The 19,387-nt window shown below is 39.6% G+C and overlaps 1 protein-coding gene across 1 annotated transcript in view; it reads right to left on the reverse strand.

The window, feature by feature from the left end:
* Nucleotides 1–18,778: 18,778 nt before the first annotated feature.
* Nucleotides 18,779–19,387, reverse strand: part of ELP3 (elongator acetyltransferase complex subunit 3) — a 198,205-nt gene continuing 197,596 nt past the window's right edge. Inside the window, exon 18 of the mRNA XM_083348432.1 lies at nucleotides 18,779–18,816. The gene's annotated coding sequence lies outside the window, so the exon portion shown is untranslated. The remainder of the gene's footprint in view (nucleotides 18,817–19,387) is intronic.

Consider the following 19,387-nt stretch of genomic DNA (forward strand, 5'->3'; position numbering starts at 1 on the left):
TCAAACATGGCAATAGACTGAAATGAAGGGTATTCTCCTTTTTCAAGGTATTTCTGCAGAACTGCCTTGCCATGGGCGTGGCCCACAGAAGTAAAATCCGTACTCTGCTCAGTCCTGGGAAAGAGATCCAGGACCAGACCATCTACAAATAAGACATAAGGGCCTTAAAGAATCATCTCACATACAAATATTCTACTTAACAAGCTAAACACAGAGGTTTTGTCCATACTCTTTTTGTTTTTAATATACAACAAGCATAGTACTAGTATATGATGTTAAGAGAGTATTTGACCAGTCTACTCTATAGTTCTGAAGAATCTGATTATCTTTAATAACATTTATAAAAGAATGGCATGTATTATAAAACCTTTTTGGGTCAGTGTATCTTTTAAAACAAGGGACGCGGTGGCTCAGTGGGTTAGGACGCTGAGCTTGTCGATCAGAAGGTCGGCAGTTTGGCGGGTCGAATCCCGAGTGCTGCGTAACAGAGTGAGCGCCTGTTACTCGTCCCAGCTTCTGCCAACCTAGCAGTTCGAAAGCACGTAAAAATGCAAGTAGAAAAATAGGGACCACTACGGTGAGAAGGTAACAGTGCTTCATGCGCCTTTGGCGTCTAGTCATGCCGGCCACATGACCATGGAGACGTTGTCGGACAAGCGCTGGCTCTTCGGCTTTGAAACAGAGATGAGCACCGGCCCCTATAGTCGGAAACGACTAGCACGCACATGCGGGGGAACCTTTACCTTTACCTTTATCTTTTAAAACACTTTATTTTACTTATTTTTTCTATAGATAGAATTTACCATGTTTTATTTTACTATATGCCAAGTGATATGAGTGGGTGGGGAATCTGATTTCCAGCACTGAATGATTGTCAATCTGACAGATACAAGCAGAGTAATTAGCAGGTCTATTGATGTCTAACTAGCAAGTCTAACTAGGCTTAGAACAGATAGAGAACAAATATAATTTTAATTCTGCTGCAAATGGTTTAAAGATAATACAGCTACTTTCCTCACTCGATTTATTGTAGAAATTTTTATTTTATTTTAAGTATTCCTAACAAATAGATCTTTTTTGTCCAGAGCCTTTTCAGTTTAGGATTTCAGCTAAATTTCTGTGAATTTATTAAGATGTATTTGTCAGGTCCCAAAACCAAAACGGTCACATAATGAATCTTCAAAGCAGATTTTTTTTATTGTTCTTCCCTGATAAACAGAATTTAACACCCCCATAAGGCCTATAGGTAAAGGCTCCCCCGCACATGCGTGCTAGTCGTTTCCGACTCTAGGGGCCGGTGCTCATCTCCGTTTCAAAGCCGAAGAGCCAGCGTTTGTCCGAGGACGTCTCCGTGGTCATGTGGCCGGCATGACTAGACGCCAAAGGCGCACGGAATGCTGTTACCTTCCCACCGTAGTGGTCCCTATTTTTCTACTTGCATTTTTACGAGCTTTCAAACTGCTAGGTTAGCAAAAGCTGGGACAAGTGACAGGCACTCACTCTGTTACGTGGCACTCAGGATTCGACCTGCCAAATTGCCGACCTTCTGATCGACAAGCTCAGCATCCTAACCCACTGAGCCACCACGTCCCTATAAGGCCTATACTCTGGGAAGAATTATTTGGGAGGAATCATCTTCATCTCTGTTTTTCACACAAACTATCTGAACTCATTTGTCTCTTGCACCTCAGAAATGCACTGTCTCTCTCCTGGGAATCCATTTCCTTACTACACAGGTAGTCCTCAATTTATGACCACAATTGAGCCCAAAATTTCTGTTGCTAAGTGAGACATTTGTTAAGTGAATTTTGCCCCAATTGATGACCTTTCTTGCAACAGTTGTTAAGTGAATCACTGCATTGTTAGATTAGTAACACGGTTGTTAAATGAATCTGGCTTCCCCATTGACTTTGCTTGCCAGATGATCGCAAAAGGTGATGACATGACCGTGGGACATTGCAACTGTCATAAATATAAATCAGTGTCCAAGTGGCTGAATTTTGATCACCTGATCATGGGGATGCTGCAATGGTTGTAAGTGTGAAAAATGATCATAAATCACATTTTTCAGTGCTGTTGTAATTTTGAATGGTCACTAATTGAACTGTGGTAGGTCAAGGACTACCTGTATTACGATACTGGAGTGTAATGGCATTGATGTATTAGAATTTATAAGAAAACACTCTAATAAATGTAGGAAGAGTTTAGAAAGTTTTTATCTGTCATATTCCTTCCCACGTGCACCAGTCTACCGTTTCTTTGAGATTTGCCCCCCAAATTTATTTAACAGTTTCTTAAGGATGATGTACTGTTGTATTAAGGAACATTTAAATTTGAAGAACTGGTCCTCTTAGATTAGTTAAGATTTAATTTTCTGATGGCTATTTCACCCATCCTAGGAGAAGCAATTTTAAAAAAAAAAGAATTCTGAAACCCCCAAAGTAGGTATCTCATTTTTTCTATTAATTTTGTTTCAAAGCTTTATTTCCAATGCAGACATTTCATAGATTATATACATTTTTACATTGCCATTTTTTATTGTTCAGGTAACAAACATACCTTGCAAATAAGAATAGCTTCACAATGGAATTAAAAAAAAGATACTGTAAGAATTAAAATTTTAGGCCACCTATTTGAGATTTTCAATGAATAATTAATAATTGTGCTATCGGTTGTAAAACTGTTATTTTTAAAGGGGAAAAATATATTTTGAACACAAAATCTCCATTTCAAGGCCATTGAGCCAGTGCTGTCCGAAGACATTTCTGCAGTCATGTGGCCAGCATGATGCCATGGAACGTTGTTACTTTCCCACTGAAGTGATACTTATTAATCTAATTGCATTTGCATGCTTTTGAACTGTTTGATGGGCAAGGACCTGGGGCAAGGACTGGAGTTCATCTCATCACATGGGACTGGGGTCTTGAACCTGGGCCGTTGCTTTCCAGCCAACTAGCCCAGCATCTTAACCACTGAGCCACCATAGTGCCCCTGCCATGTTCAGACAGAATAGAAATCCAAAAATGTAGCCATGAATTGGAAGTTAGACTTCTGTCTCTTAATATTATAGAAAAAATATCAAAGCAATCATGCTATGTATAAATATTATTCATTTTTTATTTAGAACACCTGTAGAGTTGCCCATCTTAAATCAAACTCTGGGTGGTTTACAACCAAAAGTAAAACAACATACAGGTAGTCCTTGACTTATGACCACAAGAAGAACTGGTCCTAAGATTAAAAGAGTGGAGATCTCTTTCATCTCTTGGGGGAGAATGCCGCCTAGGGCAGAGATTGCAATGGAAAAGCCATGCTTCTGAGGAGCCACAAGATGGCAGTGTTTAAGGGAAGGGACATGGAGTGTGGCTACTTTATTTGTTCTGATGGGATAAGCAGGTATCCTCAGGGAGTGGTGGTCCATATATAACCTGGTTCTGCATAATGTAGGGGCTTAAAGGTGATACCAAGTAGCAATAGCACTTACATGTCATGGTAGTTTACAGTTTACAGAGTCAGCGTATTGCCCCCAAACAATCTGGGTCCTTATTTTACTGACCTCGGAAGGATGGAAGGCTGAGTCAACTTTGAGCCAGTTCGGATTGAACTGCCAGAAGTCGGCAGAGTTAGACTGTAATACTGCATTCTAACCACTGTGCCACCATGGCTCAGTATTGCATCCAGAAAAAAACTGGGAGCCATAGCAGCTCATGCAATAGGGATGTAATATGACAAACCTAGGGGCTACCCAACAGTGTTGTGCTGCTACTTTCTGGACTAGTTAAAATTCTTGGATGGTCTTCAAGGGCAGCCTCACATAGGCCATGTTGCAAGAATTCAGTTGGGAAGTGAACAAGGTGTGAGTGATTGTGAGTAAGGCTTCCTGGTCCAGGAAATGGTACAATTAGCAAATAAGACACATCTGAGCACATAAGACATGTCTGTGCAAAGTCTCTTCCCCCCCAGCCACAGCTGCCACTTGCTCATCAGCAGCCATGAGTCTAGGACAGGGGTAGGCAACCTTGGCTCTGAGCAGCTGGCTCAGGAATTCTGGGACTTGAAGTCCGCGAGTCATAAAAGAGCCAAGGTTGCCTACCCCTGGGCTAGGAGGACCTCCAAATTGTACATAATTTCTGTCTGGGGGAATGCTACCCTTTCTGGAGTTAAAGATGGAAGTCACCAAACCCCGAGGGGCTAAAACCCCACTCCATCTTGCCAGGAACCATTGAAGATGGTTCCTCAACATCCAGCCCCTTAGAGTCTCCAGGCTTTCAGTTAGTACCACAATAGTATTACCTACCCAGCCAGGGGTAGAAGTGTATAACTGGGTACTATCAGCCTACTGGTGATACTGCACCCCCTGCTGGTGAATGAGCTCACCCAGTGGTTTTATGTACAGTAAATGTTAACGAGAAGAGAGAGAACTGAGCCTTGGAGGCAGCCCACGTAGCAGGGGCTTAGGGATCAACCTCTCTCCCTTCCAGAACAATTGAAACCAGCCATGGAGAAAGGAGGAACACAGCAAATCAATACCTCCCACTCGAGTCCCTGAAGGTTGTTCAAAAGGATACCATGGTTAATGGTATCAAAAGCTGCTGAGAGATCCAGGAGGGCCAGGCTGGTTGTACCATCCCCATCATGAACCATCTAGAAGCCATCTGCAAGCATAATCATTACCATCTCGGATGTGTATGTTGGCCTAAATCTATACTGAAAGATAATCTACTTTATCTGTAGCTGAGCACCTGCAATCTTTTCAAGAAAGGGAAGATTGGAGACTGGACAAGCTGCCTAAAATAGTTGAATCCAAAGATGGCTTCTTGAGAAAGGACACACTGCTGACTCCTTCAATTATCTGGATGAGCACAGAAAACGTATCTACACTCTTAATGGCAATATTGGTGTTGAGCCTTGTTAATAGTTAGGCTGGTTTCTAAAAAGCCTTTCGGTTGCTACCAAAGAACTACAATGGAGATCAAAAACAGTTAAACTGCCTTGCTAATATAGATGACCCCAGACGTTATTTATGAGACTGTTTTCCTCTATTACTGCTTGTTGGACTAGATCTGATAAGGTAAGCATGCTCCAAGTCTCATTTATTAAGCAGTGTCATCTGGTAGAAACTTTTTGTGTAACAGCACCTGCCCTTTGGAAAAACCATATCCCCCAAAATTTGTTTAGCCATATCCCAGCTGGTGTTCCATAAATTCTCAAAAAAACTGGATTTTTTTTTCCAGGCATGGGGTCTGTAATATGGTTGATCCCATCACTCTAGTTTCTTTGACGTGACTGACTGTGTGACTCAGGTTTGATTGCCCTCTTTGCCATTGTGCTATCATTGTGTTATTGTTCTTTATAATTATTATGTAATATTTTGTTGCTTTTAATCCTGTATTCAATATCTTGAGCCACTACTGTGAGATGAGTGGCTATAGAGATTAATTCAATAAATAAGTTAAATAAACTGCATTTATAGTTATGTCACACTATGCAAAGATTTTCATACTGAGCATTTTAGCATAATGTGCTGCATTATTTATAATGACTCTATAGCTGGTTATTAGAAATCCTATTTTTGTCTCTTGGAGATAACTGGCTATCATTGACTGTCTTGAGTAGCTAGTGAGATCTCAAAAATATATGTTATCCTATTTGATCTGGTCTGAATATTGAGATTTTCACTTCAAGCTTTTCTCTACATTTAGGATTCTCTACAACAGGTTGCCAATTCCATTATCTTTCCATGCTTAGACCTTCATGAGTCAATACGTTGCATGTTTTAGACCTATCCTTAACATTATTCTAAGCTATAGTTAATTAAATAAACTATACTTATCTGGAATTATACAAGTTGCTAAGCCATAAATCAAGATTTACAGAGGCCCAGTTTCTACAATATGCTAAGCCAAAATCCAGCAAATTGCATTTTGGCTTAGTGAAATATGAGATCCCATCCTTCGATACAGACTGATGGTTTTATCTGGGTTATAAACACATTTTATTGCTCTTTTTATTTTCATTCTGTTCATCTACACTGGTTTTTTAAAATATGTAACGATTAAAAATATGAGGGTATGCCTACATCTGAAAGAGTTTCATGAATGCTAAAACTAGTTAGGTCTATAACATATAACATAGTTTATTGGATAACATAGCTTATTGGATTAGCTCCACGATTAAACAAAGTGAGATGATTAATCTGGCCAACAGATTTAAAATAATTGGAAGGGTTGGCAAACAGTGAGCTATAAAATTTGATCTTATTGTTTTAATACTGCCAGGGCTGGAGGGATTTTTCCATCCAATGGGCCAAAATAACTTATCTGGTTTTGGGTACTCAGCAGTTTGCTTCTAAATTGGGGTGATAGGTGATTATGAGAAAGAAATTTGCTTGTACTGTTACCAATTGTTACTGCATTTTAATAGACATATTCCCTAAAACAGGGGTGTCAAACTCAATTTCATTGAGGGCCGCATCAGCATTGCGGTTGCCCTCAGGGGGCCGGGTGGGTATGGCCTGGGTGGGCGTGGCCTACTGGGTGGGCATGGCTAGAGTGCATATGGCCTGCTGTGTGGGCATGGCCAGCTCTACATCATTCGCATCAAGGGTGCCTATGGGGGCCTGGGCAGGAGTGGGACAGATCTCAGGGTCTCTGGCAGAAGGAGGGTCTCTGGGCCGGGGCCAAGGCAGTGGGGGCCGTTCCCTCACTGTTTCCAGGATGGCTTCGTGGGCCACATGAAACCACTTTGCGGGCCACATCCGGCCCCCGGGCCTTGTGTTTGACATATCTGCCCTAAAAGAAAGGATTGCAGCTTAAGTTCTCTGGATGGATGGAGCATCCTTTTGACTCACCTGAAAGACCTTGATGATGATGACCTTTTTTTTTCTTGTGAACTTCTCTGTCTGGTACAGATTCACTGCTGGAACTCTTCTGAAAGCTCAGGACAAAATTTTGTCTTTTGATCCATGTCAAAAATCCCATCTATCCAATAGATAAGTCAGAGCAGATCTAGTTAGCTTGATTGTTTAAGCTAACTAGAGGTTTTTTATCCTTGTCAAAGTTAATCAGAGTACATGAAAATTGGAGTGATGGAATGAATACAAAGTTTAATTGTGATGGGCCTGCTTTCAAGCCCTACCTTACTTGATCTACTATAACAGATCTCTTTTTTTTCTCTGCCAAACATTATAGGTTTTATTATGAAACTAAAGCAGCTGTCCTATATATGTGTACTGGAATCCCAATGAGCTCAGTGTAGCAAGTAAATGCCTTTGCCATGGAAACATAAAATCACAGAATTGGAAGGGACCATAGAGCTCATTTAATTCAACTACCTGTTCAGGAGCCATTAGACCATCCAGCTTTGTTAGGCGTCCCGTCATGATAGAAAATCCACCATGTGATATGGCAACCTGCTTCACTGGTGGATGGCATAGGAAGATCCTTTTTATGTTTGAACTGCTTTATTGTATATAATCCATTAGACCCTCTGCTTCTGTCCTCTGGGACAATCAGAATAAGTTCACTTCCTCTTTGGGGAGACAGCTTTTTAGGTTTTTAAGCTTACCATCCCATTTCCCCTCAGTTATCTTTTTTTTAAAATCCCATTTATATCCCGCCCTTCTCCGAAGACTCAGGGCGGCTTACAATCTAAAGCACAAATCAATGTGCTTCGCAACAGCCTTCATTCTATGTATATGCCTGCTTATTAGGGCTTTCACACACCCCACCCCCAAGCGGCATTATTACAAAGTCAGCTTAATTGCCCCCAACAATCTGGGTCCTCATTTTACCTACCTCGGAAGGATGGAAGGCTGAGTCAACCTTGAGCCTGGTGGGACGCGAACCTGCACTAATTGCAGGCAGCTGGTGTTACTTAAGGAGGCATTAGCCCACTGCTCCACCAAGGCTCTTTATACACTAAATGTACCCAGATCCTTTAAGCATTCCTCATAGGACTTGTTTTCCAGAACCTTCACTATCTTGGTAGCCCTTCTGTGAACTTATTCCACATTATTGCTGTCCTTTTTCAACTACGTTGCTCAATATCGGATACTGTACTCCAAACGGAGTCTAACCAGAACAGAGTAGAATGGAACAGGAACTTCCCACAGTCTGGATTCCATATTCCTGTTAACGCAGCTCAAAATAACATTTGTCTTTTCAGAAGTTGCACCACACTGCTGGCTCATGTTTAATTTGTGGTCAACAGGGATGTCCAGATCCTTTTCATAGGTACTACTGTCAAGCTACTTTTTCTCTATCCTATGTTTGTATGTTACATTTTCCCTATCCAGTTGTAGAACTTCAAATTTCAGCTTACTGCTCAAAGATGTCTGGAACTTTTTGAATATTCCTGTATTTGCCATCCTATCTGTTTTATTTTAAAACTAGTGAAGTTATTGGAAAAATAGGAATTGTGGTCTTTTTACTGACCTTTTGTCTCTGGGTTTAATTTCACCATGACATGCAGCAATGTGGCAGGTGAAGGATTTTTTCTCTCCTTTTCCTGGCCCAGAGATATGAAAAGAGAAGCAATGATAGAATTCTTTTAGTCCAGTAGGCTTGGCACAGGGACCCACTTGGCCAGCAGAAACTGTGGGGACCCACTTTGATAAGCAGCTATTCAAAAGAGACATGATTTTCGCTCAAGAATGGCTGAAAACAACCATTTTGTTTTTGTTTTTTTTTTAAAAAAGAGTTGTTCCAGTTGGGATGGGATAAAATGGCCAGATTAATGAACAGACCATCCACCAGGTCATTGCGTAGAGGAGTGTTTCTCAACCACGGTAATGTGTGGACTTCAGCTCCCAGAATTCTGGGTTTACAGAGGAGCCATAGCTATAAATTCATGTAATATTACTATGAATTCAAAATTCAAAGTTCTGGGAACTGAAGTCTACATATCTTAAAAAAAATTAAAGTTGAGAAACACTAGCCTATATATTCAAACATATTTTTTTCAACAGGACTTCACCTTGATCAGTGTTAACTTCCTCAGTGGAATCATCCCCAAATGTAATTGGCTACCTTTCCCCTCCTAGCACAGCTAACAGCAGGAAAACCTCTAGTTGGAATGGATGAGCAATCTTTTCATGTCTGAGTACTACAGTTAACTAATTTTGGATAGCCAGAAGCTACAATGTAAATTACTGTAGTGGTGCAAAGTAGGTAGATGGCTCAATATTTTCTGGAGAATTTTTCTTAAAAGGGAAGGGGCAGTCACACACTAAAGAGGGGAAGGCTTTGATCACATGGTTATGGCCTGCATCTGGGTATTTTGAACCACGGATGGGGGATGGATTATGAGTTTGTTTATTAAAAATATATTAAGCCTTATTTTGGGGTAGAGCTGCACATATTCTGGGGATTGAGGTTGCACATACTGTGGCTGGCAAATGCTGATATATATTTACCTTTAAGATAGATTCCAACTCTTTGAACCACTCACATCAGGGATTAGATCCATTCACAGAAAAGTGAGGCAGATTGTGTTTTTTGTGTCTCCACAATGAAACAAAATCTCCACTTGAGAAGGTCATAAACACTTTTCTGGATATGCTGAACGCTCCTATTTGTTGAGGATACAGTATACTCTTAATCTGGTACTCTTACTTGATTGAATCTCACAGTAGCAGCGCTAATTATGGGATAGGAAAAATAGAATTTTCCAGAAACACCTAGCTGAAAACCACATGTTAGACCAAATAGCCTTTGACTTTGATTAAGATACAGGAATATTTTTTATAAAAAAGTAACTAGCATGCCTGGAGGTTGAAGTCCTTTCTTGGAATTAGCACAATGCCAGGTGAGTGGGCTTCTTTTCAGCTCAACAGTTGTAGATGAGATGTTGTTAGTGAGGTATCTTATAGTCTGTTCTTCTTATAAATGCAGGCAAACTGATTATGTAAAACAACTCTGAGGTGGCAGGACATTGCCCCCAGCCTGTTATGATCCAGCCTTATGATGTCATTTCCCTGCTTGCATCACTGCATTCTAATCTATACTTGTTAGCATCTTATTCTGAGACAGTTCAAATTTTTGTTCATCATTTTTATTGTTCCCTGAATGTTGGACAGTCTTTCATCTGTGTACCTGCTAATCATTATAAAATTACAATAGCCCCCCCTTTTTTTGAAGATCTCACTCACACACACACACACACACACACACACACACACACGTACATAAGAGTACTAATTGTAAGATATAGCACAAGCAACTTTGCAGAGAAATGCAACCAATGTTTTATACATTCTGCTAAACTCATTGCGTAATCTGCATTTGCCCATTGGCTTTATTATATGTTAATAAAAGACTGTTTGAAAATAGACAATGATATAATGTCTTTGATGTGGGGCACTGAACATCCGTCCTTCTGTAGTCCACTTTGTATGTACTGTGGTCCAGGATACGGTAAGTTGAAGGCAATTCAGAACAAAAGAGTTCAGAGTTCCTAACTCTCCTTTCTATTTAAAAGCAAGATGCTAATCCTCATGATTCTATCCGATTCAAAAAGTATTGGCAAATGACACCAGAGCTCAAAAATTGTTGCTTCTATGGGATGCACAGTGTTTAAGAAGCTAAAAAGATGCTCTTGGTCCATTGTGTTTATTTATTTATTAAATAAAGTATATATCTGCTCATCTCCTCCAAAGGAAGCTAAGATTTCCTTGCTGCACCTGGCATAGCTCTCCGGGCAGAAAGAATTCATTTCATACCTGTCTTTCATTAATGAGAAACTTGGACTTTCTGCACACAAAGGAATGCTTAGCCACTGAGATCAGAATAAATTGGTCCTTGGGTTGCGCTGAAAGAATGACTGCATTTTTAGAGATATTCCTTTCCACTTGCCTTTGCTAGGCTGTGTTTGTCATTTTGTAATGTGGGCTGTGGAGATAGCTGGAGCTTCCCACAGTCCAGCCATCTCCTTCTTGGGTCTCATTATCGGACCTTTCACCTCATAGCTCAGCCCGGACTGATACTGCTAATTGCAGGCAAATTCTCCCTACCTTAAGGAACAGCAGGACTCCCTTCCATGGGGGATCATTTACATGGGTTGAATTTTTGTGCTTCTGCAATGAAGATTAATTATTCTTTGAACTACTTGCTGTGCAAAATCTGTGTGAGACAGACGTTTCTCCAGTTAGGTCCTCTGACCCAGGTTGAATTTTAAATATATTTTATGATGAAAAATGTCTATCTAAATTCAGTTAGACTGCTTCAAGAAGAATGGGTGTAGCTATTAGAGTCAATTCTGTGATTAGTTTGTGAGAGCAAAGTGTTGGCAAATAATGTTATTACAGGAGGGCGAAAAGTTTGCACTGCATTATCAATACAGGTACTTATTGTTTAACTGTTTACATTACTAATAAAACTGCATTTGTCATTTTTTTCTGGCAATAGTTTAATCTGTCTACGTATTTATTCAGATGAAGAGATTTTGACAACTTTGTTCTATATTCCAGTAGCCAAGTCTGTTGTCCAAACAAGAACTTCCTTCCTTCCTTCCTTCCTTCCTTCCTTCCTTCCTTCCTTCCTTCCTTCCTTCCTTCCTTCCTTCCTTCTTGCCTTCTTGCCTTCCTGCCTTCCTGTCTTCCCTACTTCTTTGTTGAGAAGTGAAGCAGATTAAATTTCATGGGAGGAGAATGTATGTACATTAACCTTTTAGTGTTTTGGAATACTTCAAATTCTGATGTTTGAATTGGCCATTCAAAACACAGGATGCAGTCACACAAGCTTGGTGAATGTGAGGACTGATTAGGTTTACTATGGCAACACAGCTTGTTTCTTATTGGTTAGTTTAGATTTCAATGTATTGCATGCATTTAAAAAGGTTTAATTAAATAGCCAGATTAAGCAAATTGTGGAAAGCTGTCTGGGTTTGGATTGAATCAATTGACAATTAAATAGTGCACCAATTAATACAGTGCACTAGTGCTAAGTCTCATAAAGTTTTTAATTTTCTCTTGCAAGAGGAAATAAAGTTTTATACTGTTTGAAGCTGATTGTATCCACTGAATAACTTGCTAAAGCTATCCAATTTGGATTCTGTTGATTTTTTTTTGAAAACAAAATCTGATGTCCCATATGACATTATCTCCAATTTCATTAATATAAAAAGTAAATTTCCATCACCCACCTTCTTGGTTTTCTCTTTCCAAGAAAACTTTGTTTTATTAAGAATGGAGGTAAATTTAACTCCAGGTAGATTTCATGTTTTCAGAAATGAAAGAAGAGTCATGGTTCCTTGGCTTTTTTATCTTTACGGGTTTAAGTACCCTCTAGGGCAGGGGTCAGCAACCTGAAACAGTGAAAGAGCCACTCGGAACTGGTTCCCTCACAAAAGGAAAAACTGGGAGCCACAAAAAATGTGTGCACATGCGCGCATGCGCAGAACAGGGTTTGACTGAAGAGTGGAGCCAAGGCGAGATATGCACCTACCCTGCATGTTTGAATTGATTGGTTGAACTTTTTAGTCCCACTCTTTTTTTTTGGACTGCACATGGCAGAGGACTGGGAGCCGTGGGAGACGGCTGAAAGAGCCGCATACGGCTCCGGAGCCGCGGGTTGCAGACCTGTGCTCTAGGGAAAGATACAACCAAGGCCCATTTTGGTGGTATTTATTTAGTGATCCTGAAGGAAACTAGACATCACATGCATAAACAGAACATGGATAATATTCTTATTGGAGAGGGTAAGATTTGAATGATGATTCATCTGAACCTATAGGGCTATGGGACTTGTCCACTTCCCCTTCTCCCCCCATGTTCCTTAACTGAATAAACAGCTCCTATTAAGAACCTGTTAACCGGGGTATTTGCAGAGGGGTCAAAAAAGTCAAGCAAAAGCCTGCAACCACACATCTGAACCTCTGCAACACATTTTTAAAAAGGATGAGGTTTTCACTACATGCTCGTTGACATCATCTGATAAACACTGCTCTTCAACTCTTTCATTCAGTGCCATACCCAAAGAAATGTGATGCACCCTGTGTGGAAATGAGCAACAGCAAGTATAAGGAGGAAGACAATAGGAAAAAGTGAGGGATGGGATTGTACACCTTCTGAGGGAGAAGTGATAAAACCCTGTTCATTCTGTTGTGGATGAAATCAAAATGCCGTAGCATAAGGTAGACCATAACGTCAATGTCTCTCACAAGTGGACAAATAAATGAAAACCTGGCAGTTTGAATATCAGCTACTCATTTTTTTCTTCTGCCCTAACTTCTAGATTGTTGGGTTTGTTGATTCCTTGCCAAAAGGTAATAACATTGCTCTGTCTACCATCAAACATCCCTGCCTTGGAGTGGACTATCTTCTGCATCTCTCGGTAGATGACATAGCTGCCATCAGATTCCAGTAAGTCACCAATTTAAGAACTGACTAAGATAAAATGTTATGATTAACTCATCTTGCTATTATCCCACAATGCCTGCCTGCAGGAGATAACTTCTAATAAATATCGGTGAAGAGGACAACACTTGCCAACTCTTTATAATCGAGTTTTTAATCTTGGTTTGTCCTTTTTTGACATTTGTAATAGAGCATTTCCTCTGGGATGGATATAATCCTTTCTCCCAAACCCAAGAGATTAAAAAAAGGATGTTAGTAATGAAATATAGAATATAGTTTTATGATTGTGTAAAGATTACCTGGTCCAGGTAACTTGAGGGGTATATCTCTCTGTGTGTGCTCTCTCTCTCTCTCTCTCTCTCTCTGTGTGTGTGTGTGTGTGTGTGAGAGAGAGAGAGAGAGAGAGAGAAAGAGACATAGACAGACAGACAGTGACAGAAAGAGAGAGACAGAGAGAGATTTGGCTCATGTTTGCAATCATCACACTATATCACCATAAGAATTATTTCTACTATATGCCTGGATTTTTAAAATACTTTTCTTATTATACTATTATAAGTGATTATTTTGTTGTGCAAATTACATCTTAATACAGTAAGATAGAGTAGTCTGTCTGGTACCATCCTTCCCAGCTTGGTTCCTATAGAGATATTGGTTGATGACTTTCAAAATTCCCACCCAACTTATTGCCAAGCATTCTGAGTATTGAAGTCCTATACTGCCATTTTGAGAACAATGTACTGTATTATGGGAGAAGTGTACTGTTTTGCTGGGAAAATGGGAGTTGAAAGAAAAACAGGCGCTTTTTTTGCAGTTTTCTATATAAGCAACCCAGGAAAGCACAAGAAAGCTGCATGGATGCAGCCTACAGGGGTTCAGTTTTACTTGAGGCAATCTAACTTTCCATAGCAGAGGGTGGGAAAAACTACTTGGTGCAATTTAACCCATTTATATTTGGAAGTAGGTCCCACTGTGTTCAATGGGGTTTCTTCCTTATTCAGTAAATTTAAAATGTGAGCCAAAATTCTTCAGCTGGCTATAAACAAGGAGATCCGCAAGTATGCACTATTGCTTTCGGAAAGTCTTAAGTTAGCCGTAGAACAATAGCAAAAGAGCTGCACTCATATAATGTGCTACATCCAAAAAATAAGCTGTAACTTGATATGATTCATACAACATGCTAAGATAATGGATGACTATTCCAATTTACCCAACCCCATTTTAATCTAATCTAGCAGGCTGTACAAATCTAGTCAAACTGTTTGAGAACTACAATTACCTGCTTCCTTGACTAAGTTCCCTTAATTTTTGTTTTCTATAATTGTAAATTAAGTAGAGAAAACTGTAGCTGTCCAGATACCAAATATTATTGAATTACAGCTCTCAACTTCCCTAGTAAACATGCCCAATAATAAAAAAATATTGCAGTTTTAATTTAGCAACAGTAAGTGGGTCACAAAATATCTATTTTAGCAATAAATTTCAATGCATATAATTTAAAGCAGACCAAACTCCTTCCACTTAGAAAATACGGTCCTAGGCATGCCTACTTCATATGAAAATCTTATTAACTTCAAGAGTCTGTAGTGAACTCCAGAGAAGTGAAACATAATTTTAATTGGTTGTAATAACTGTATTGCAACTAATTATATGCAGGTGTCCTGTTCCCATAGCATGCCAGTCAGCAGAGATTCAGTCAAATCTCTGTATTTTAGCATATAATTACTTTAACCAGTCAAAAAAAATCATCATTTGGGACACACAAAGTTCTCACTTAAGTGCTCCCATAACACAATCAATGAATGGTGGTAATTTAACTTGTTTTGAAATTAACTTTTGTAGCCTCTTTTCAGGTTGGCACATTTTATTAAAAGGAAAACGCTTTTGTTAGCTGGAAAATGTGCTACCAAACTTCTGACTTTTTTTGTCACCATGGACTAACACTTCCTTCTACAATGTCTAATCCTTGGGAATTAATTGTCTAGGTTAATTGATCCATTTTTAGTATTTTCATGATGTCCTAGCTCCTTCCTTAACCCTGGTAGGCATATTTTCAAAATAGAGCTAGAACGTTGGGTTTGACTCAGAAGAGATTCGGTTCACACATTAATATGTACTGTCAGATGCAGCTGCATATGTTGGGGGAGTGGGAGGAGGGATGAATTTTGGCAATAAAAAGGTTGGAATGGGAATATACTTGTAAACAAAAGAAAGAGATAGTAGAGAATAGAATAGTAAAGTAAAAGCTCAGAAAAGAGCAGAAGATTGAAGTATCTTAACATGAACCCGTCTATAAAGAAAAATTTACATAATGATACATATTTGCATTAGCAAATGGGCTTACCTCAAACAATTTACTTTGTAAACAAAAACCATAATTGAAGACGAGACTGAAAGGAGATGTAATAGTATATAGGAATGACCCTGAGAGACAGGAAAAAGAGCTGCAGCCTCGACAATAATACATGAATGTTGAGGGGTAGGGTGGGGTAAGAGGGGTAGGGTGGAGATTGTATCTCAGAAGGGGTTCTCCTTAGTTTTTGGAGAGTAAAAGTAAGGGATGGGAGCAGTACATTCAAGCTTGCATGAGTCTTTTAATGCAACCAGCCAGCAGTGTGCAGCCGCCGCCAAAAAAGCTAATCCTGGGTTGTATAAACAGAGGCATAGAATCAAGATCATGCAAAGTATTTGTACTGCTTTATAAAACCCTAGTGAGACCACACCCAGAATACTGCAACCAATTTGGGTCACCATACTACAAAAAAGATGTTGAGACCTTGGATAAAGTTCAGAGAAGAGCAACTCAGATGATCCAAGGCCTGCAGACTAAAACATATGAAGAATGGCTGCAGGACTGGGGTTTGGCTAGTCTAAAGAAAAGAAGAAATAGGGGAGACATGATAGCAGTATTCCAGTATTTGAGAGGCTGCCACAAAGAAGAAAGAGTCACATTATTCTCCAAAGCACCAGAGGGCAGGACAAGAAACAATGGTTGGAAACTGATCACAGAGAGAAGCAACCTGGAATTAAGGAGAAACTTCCTAACAGTGAGGATAATTGACCAGTGGAATAGCTTGCCTTCAGAAACCATGGGCGCTCCATCATTGGAGGTTTTTAAGAAGAGACTGGACAGTCACTTGTCTGAGATGGTATAGGTTCTCCTGCTTGAACGGGGGGCTGGACTAGAAGACCTCCAAGGTCCCTTCCAGGTCTATTCTATTCTAACCTTGTAATAAAAATAGAGACATTCATTGTTGTGCTTCTTGTCTGTACTATTTTAAAGAGCTAACAAAAGTTCATTCTACCTGCATACATAATACTCAAGAAATAGACCGGCTCCTGGTGCAATCAATTCAAACCTATATTATTGATGGGATCCCAAGGGTGGCAATGAATCATAAAAAAGTAGAATAAACTACCAAGCAAGAATGACAGCCCCCTCGGGCTTAATTTGTTGGCTTGAAAATTGTTTTTTGTTCAGAAATGATGGAGAGCTGGACCTCAAATGGGTGCTACCTGTGAAATAGTTTTCTGGCAACTTTCCACAAACTGTTGACCTCAAATATGCAAGGCTACATCTCATTGAATTCCTAATTACCACCAATTTACTAGGTAGGATATTGGAAGTTCAGTACCTTTGGTGAGCATCAAATTAACGAAAGTTTTTTTTTTAGTTATGGGCTGCAAAAACCTAGATGATTTCTAAATGGCAATATTTCCCTCTGTTTCTTTACTACCATCTAGTGGTGCTCCAGATTTTTTGCAGTCTAAATATGGCCCAGATTTTAGCATTGGAAACTCATATTTTTATCAGCTGTGCAACTGAAGCTTTAAGTCGTGATGAGAAAGCATGCAGCCATTGAAGCCGTGTCGATCACAATGCTACAGTAGAAATAGAAAACTAATTTATTAATCTTTTCTTTTTCTTTTTGCTATGTACAAGTTTAATGGAGAAATCTTTGTGCCTGAAATCAAAAGAACAGAATTTGTTTCCCCTTTTTAGATATTTAACATTCAATAATTAACAGAGGAAAAGTACCCAAGCCAGCTACATCATTTCTTTATCGATCATGCGTCTTGTCTGAAAATTGGTAGCAGGCATCAGTGATGAAGAATTCACTTGCTCCTGGTCCTGGCAATGAATAAAACACATCTTTGAAAATGACAGCATGGAGACAGCAGGCTTGACAAAATACATGCCATGGAGAGAAAAAGTAAATGGGAATCTGATAACAAAAATCCACAAGTACTGCACTGCCATATCAAAGTTGTCAACCCCACTGGGAAGCATATCAGGGATTGTTTTTTATTCTAGGTAAATCTCAGTTCTAAAAAAAACCCTGAAGCCATAAACCTGGAGTTAGAATCTGGTTTCATATCCAGTTTTCCTAAGTGGTCAAAAACATCCCAAGGATAAATGCAAAGCAGCAAAACTTGGTCTTCTTTCTAAGGAATAGGCTGGTAGGATTGTGAACTGGACCCATGGAAACTGCTGGCGAGGATGAAGGCTGCATTTTTTGAAAGCGTACTTCCCCGATGGAAATTATTTTTTCCTAAACATAGAAAGGTAATATAACAGAAGGAAAGAGTTACCATTACCTGCTCTCTAACATGTTATCATACTAAATGTAGATATTTTTTTAAATTTTATTCATATAAATGTAAAAATTGTGAAATATTATTACACAAAGCAATTCTGAATTTTATTTCAAAGAAAATAGACTTCCCTTCAGATGCTAAGATTGGTTGGCTGATCATTGACAAAGCGGAATAGTACGAATGGGGGTTGGCTTCTTTGGCCATGGCAGCTCTGAAATCAATTCACAACATGTTTATAATCTGAGAAGGAAACGACAACGACAACAACGACAACAATCCAGGAAATGTCCATCTGTTTAAATCTCATTCTGTTCCTTCAGGTCATTGGCCAAGCCATCGTAGTCAACGGAACGTGGGGACATCCCCAGATACTGCTTCAGGAATTCACTGAACCTTTTCTGGTTGTGCCATTTCCGGGCTGATTTCCGAACACCAATGAAGCCTCCAAATCGTTTTTGGAGCTCTTGTACCTCAGGTTCTTCCATCTGCCCATAGTTGAATGGGCCACTCAGGAAATCACCTGCCCTCTTGGGAATCTTGAGCTGATCACGTAAATCCCCAGGTGGAGTTTGGCTTCCATCACTTGTGTCATCTTCTGCCTTTCGCTGACGGATGAGATCACTCAATTTGGATAGTTGCTCATCTTCCCCATTGCTGAGATCCACCATTCTGGTCAGGTCACCATGATGTTTTAGGTTGCTTCTGCCTCCTTTCAGGCTGCCATCCCACATCTCCAGTGGCCATTTCATTTCTTCCAGGCTACTATGGTCTAGGGACAAAGAACCTTTTCCACTGATGGCTTTATGGCAGAGTCCCCAGGTAGCGCTGGAAAACAGTTTCCCTTCACACTCCATTACACAGATCTGTAGGGAGGAAACAAGGACAGTTAGTAATATGCCTCACTTTTTGAAGGAGAGGAAAGGTACAAATCATAATCTTTGTTGAAGAAAGTCAAAAGGATATATTACAGAAAATTATGTTTTAAATAATTCCGTTTCTGCTTTTTGTTAGACATATGGCTTAATTTACAAAGAATGAGTTTCAGAATCCCTAGCTGCAATAGAGATGGCAATTAAAATATGTTATATTCCTTCTGATTTCCTTTCTTGGAAATTCTTTATGGCTTTCCTTAAATCCTACAGGTTTACAGACTAATTCAGAAATCAAGACATCTGTTTGGATTTGGTCTTCGCTATAAATTGAAAGTGATAATCCAATAGTAGTAGTGGTAGAAACAGAAGACAGTTTCAAATCAGTCTCCTGTTATATGAATAGTGGCCACTGAAGACTGATCAGAACTTGCATTCAAAATGGAATTGTTCAATTGCTTCCTAGGATCTTGGGGAGCAAATGCCATCAATCTTTCAATATGCTACAGCTTTTAATTTTTGTTCTGGTCCTGTTCTGAAGTGTTAAAATTGTTGTTTTTTGGCT

The sequence above is a fragment of the Vipera ursinii genome, assembly GCF_947247035.1.
Source record: "Vipera ursinii genome assembly, chromosome: 1".
NCBI lineage: Eukaryota > Metazoa > Chordata > Lepidosauria > Squamata > Viperidae > Vipera > Vipera ursinii.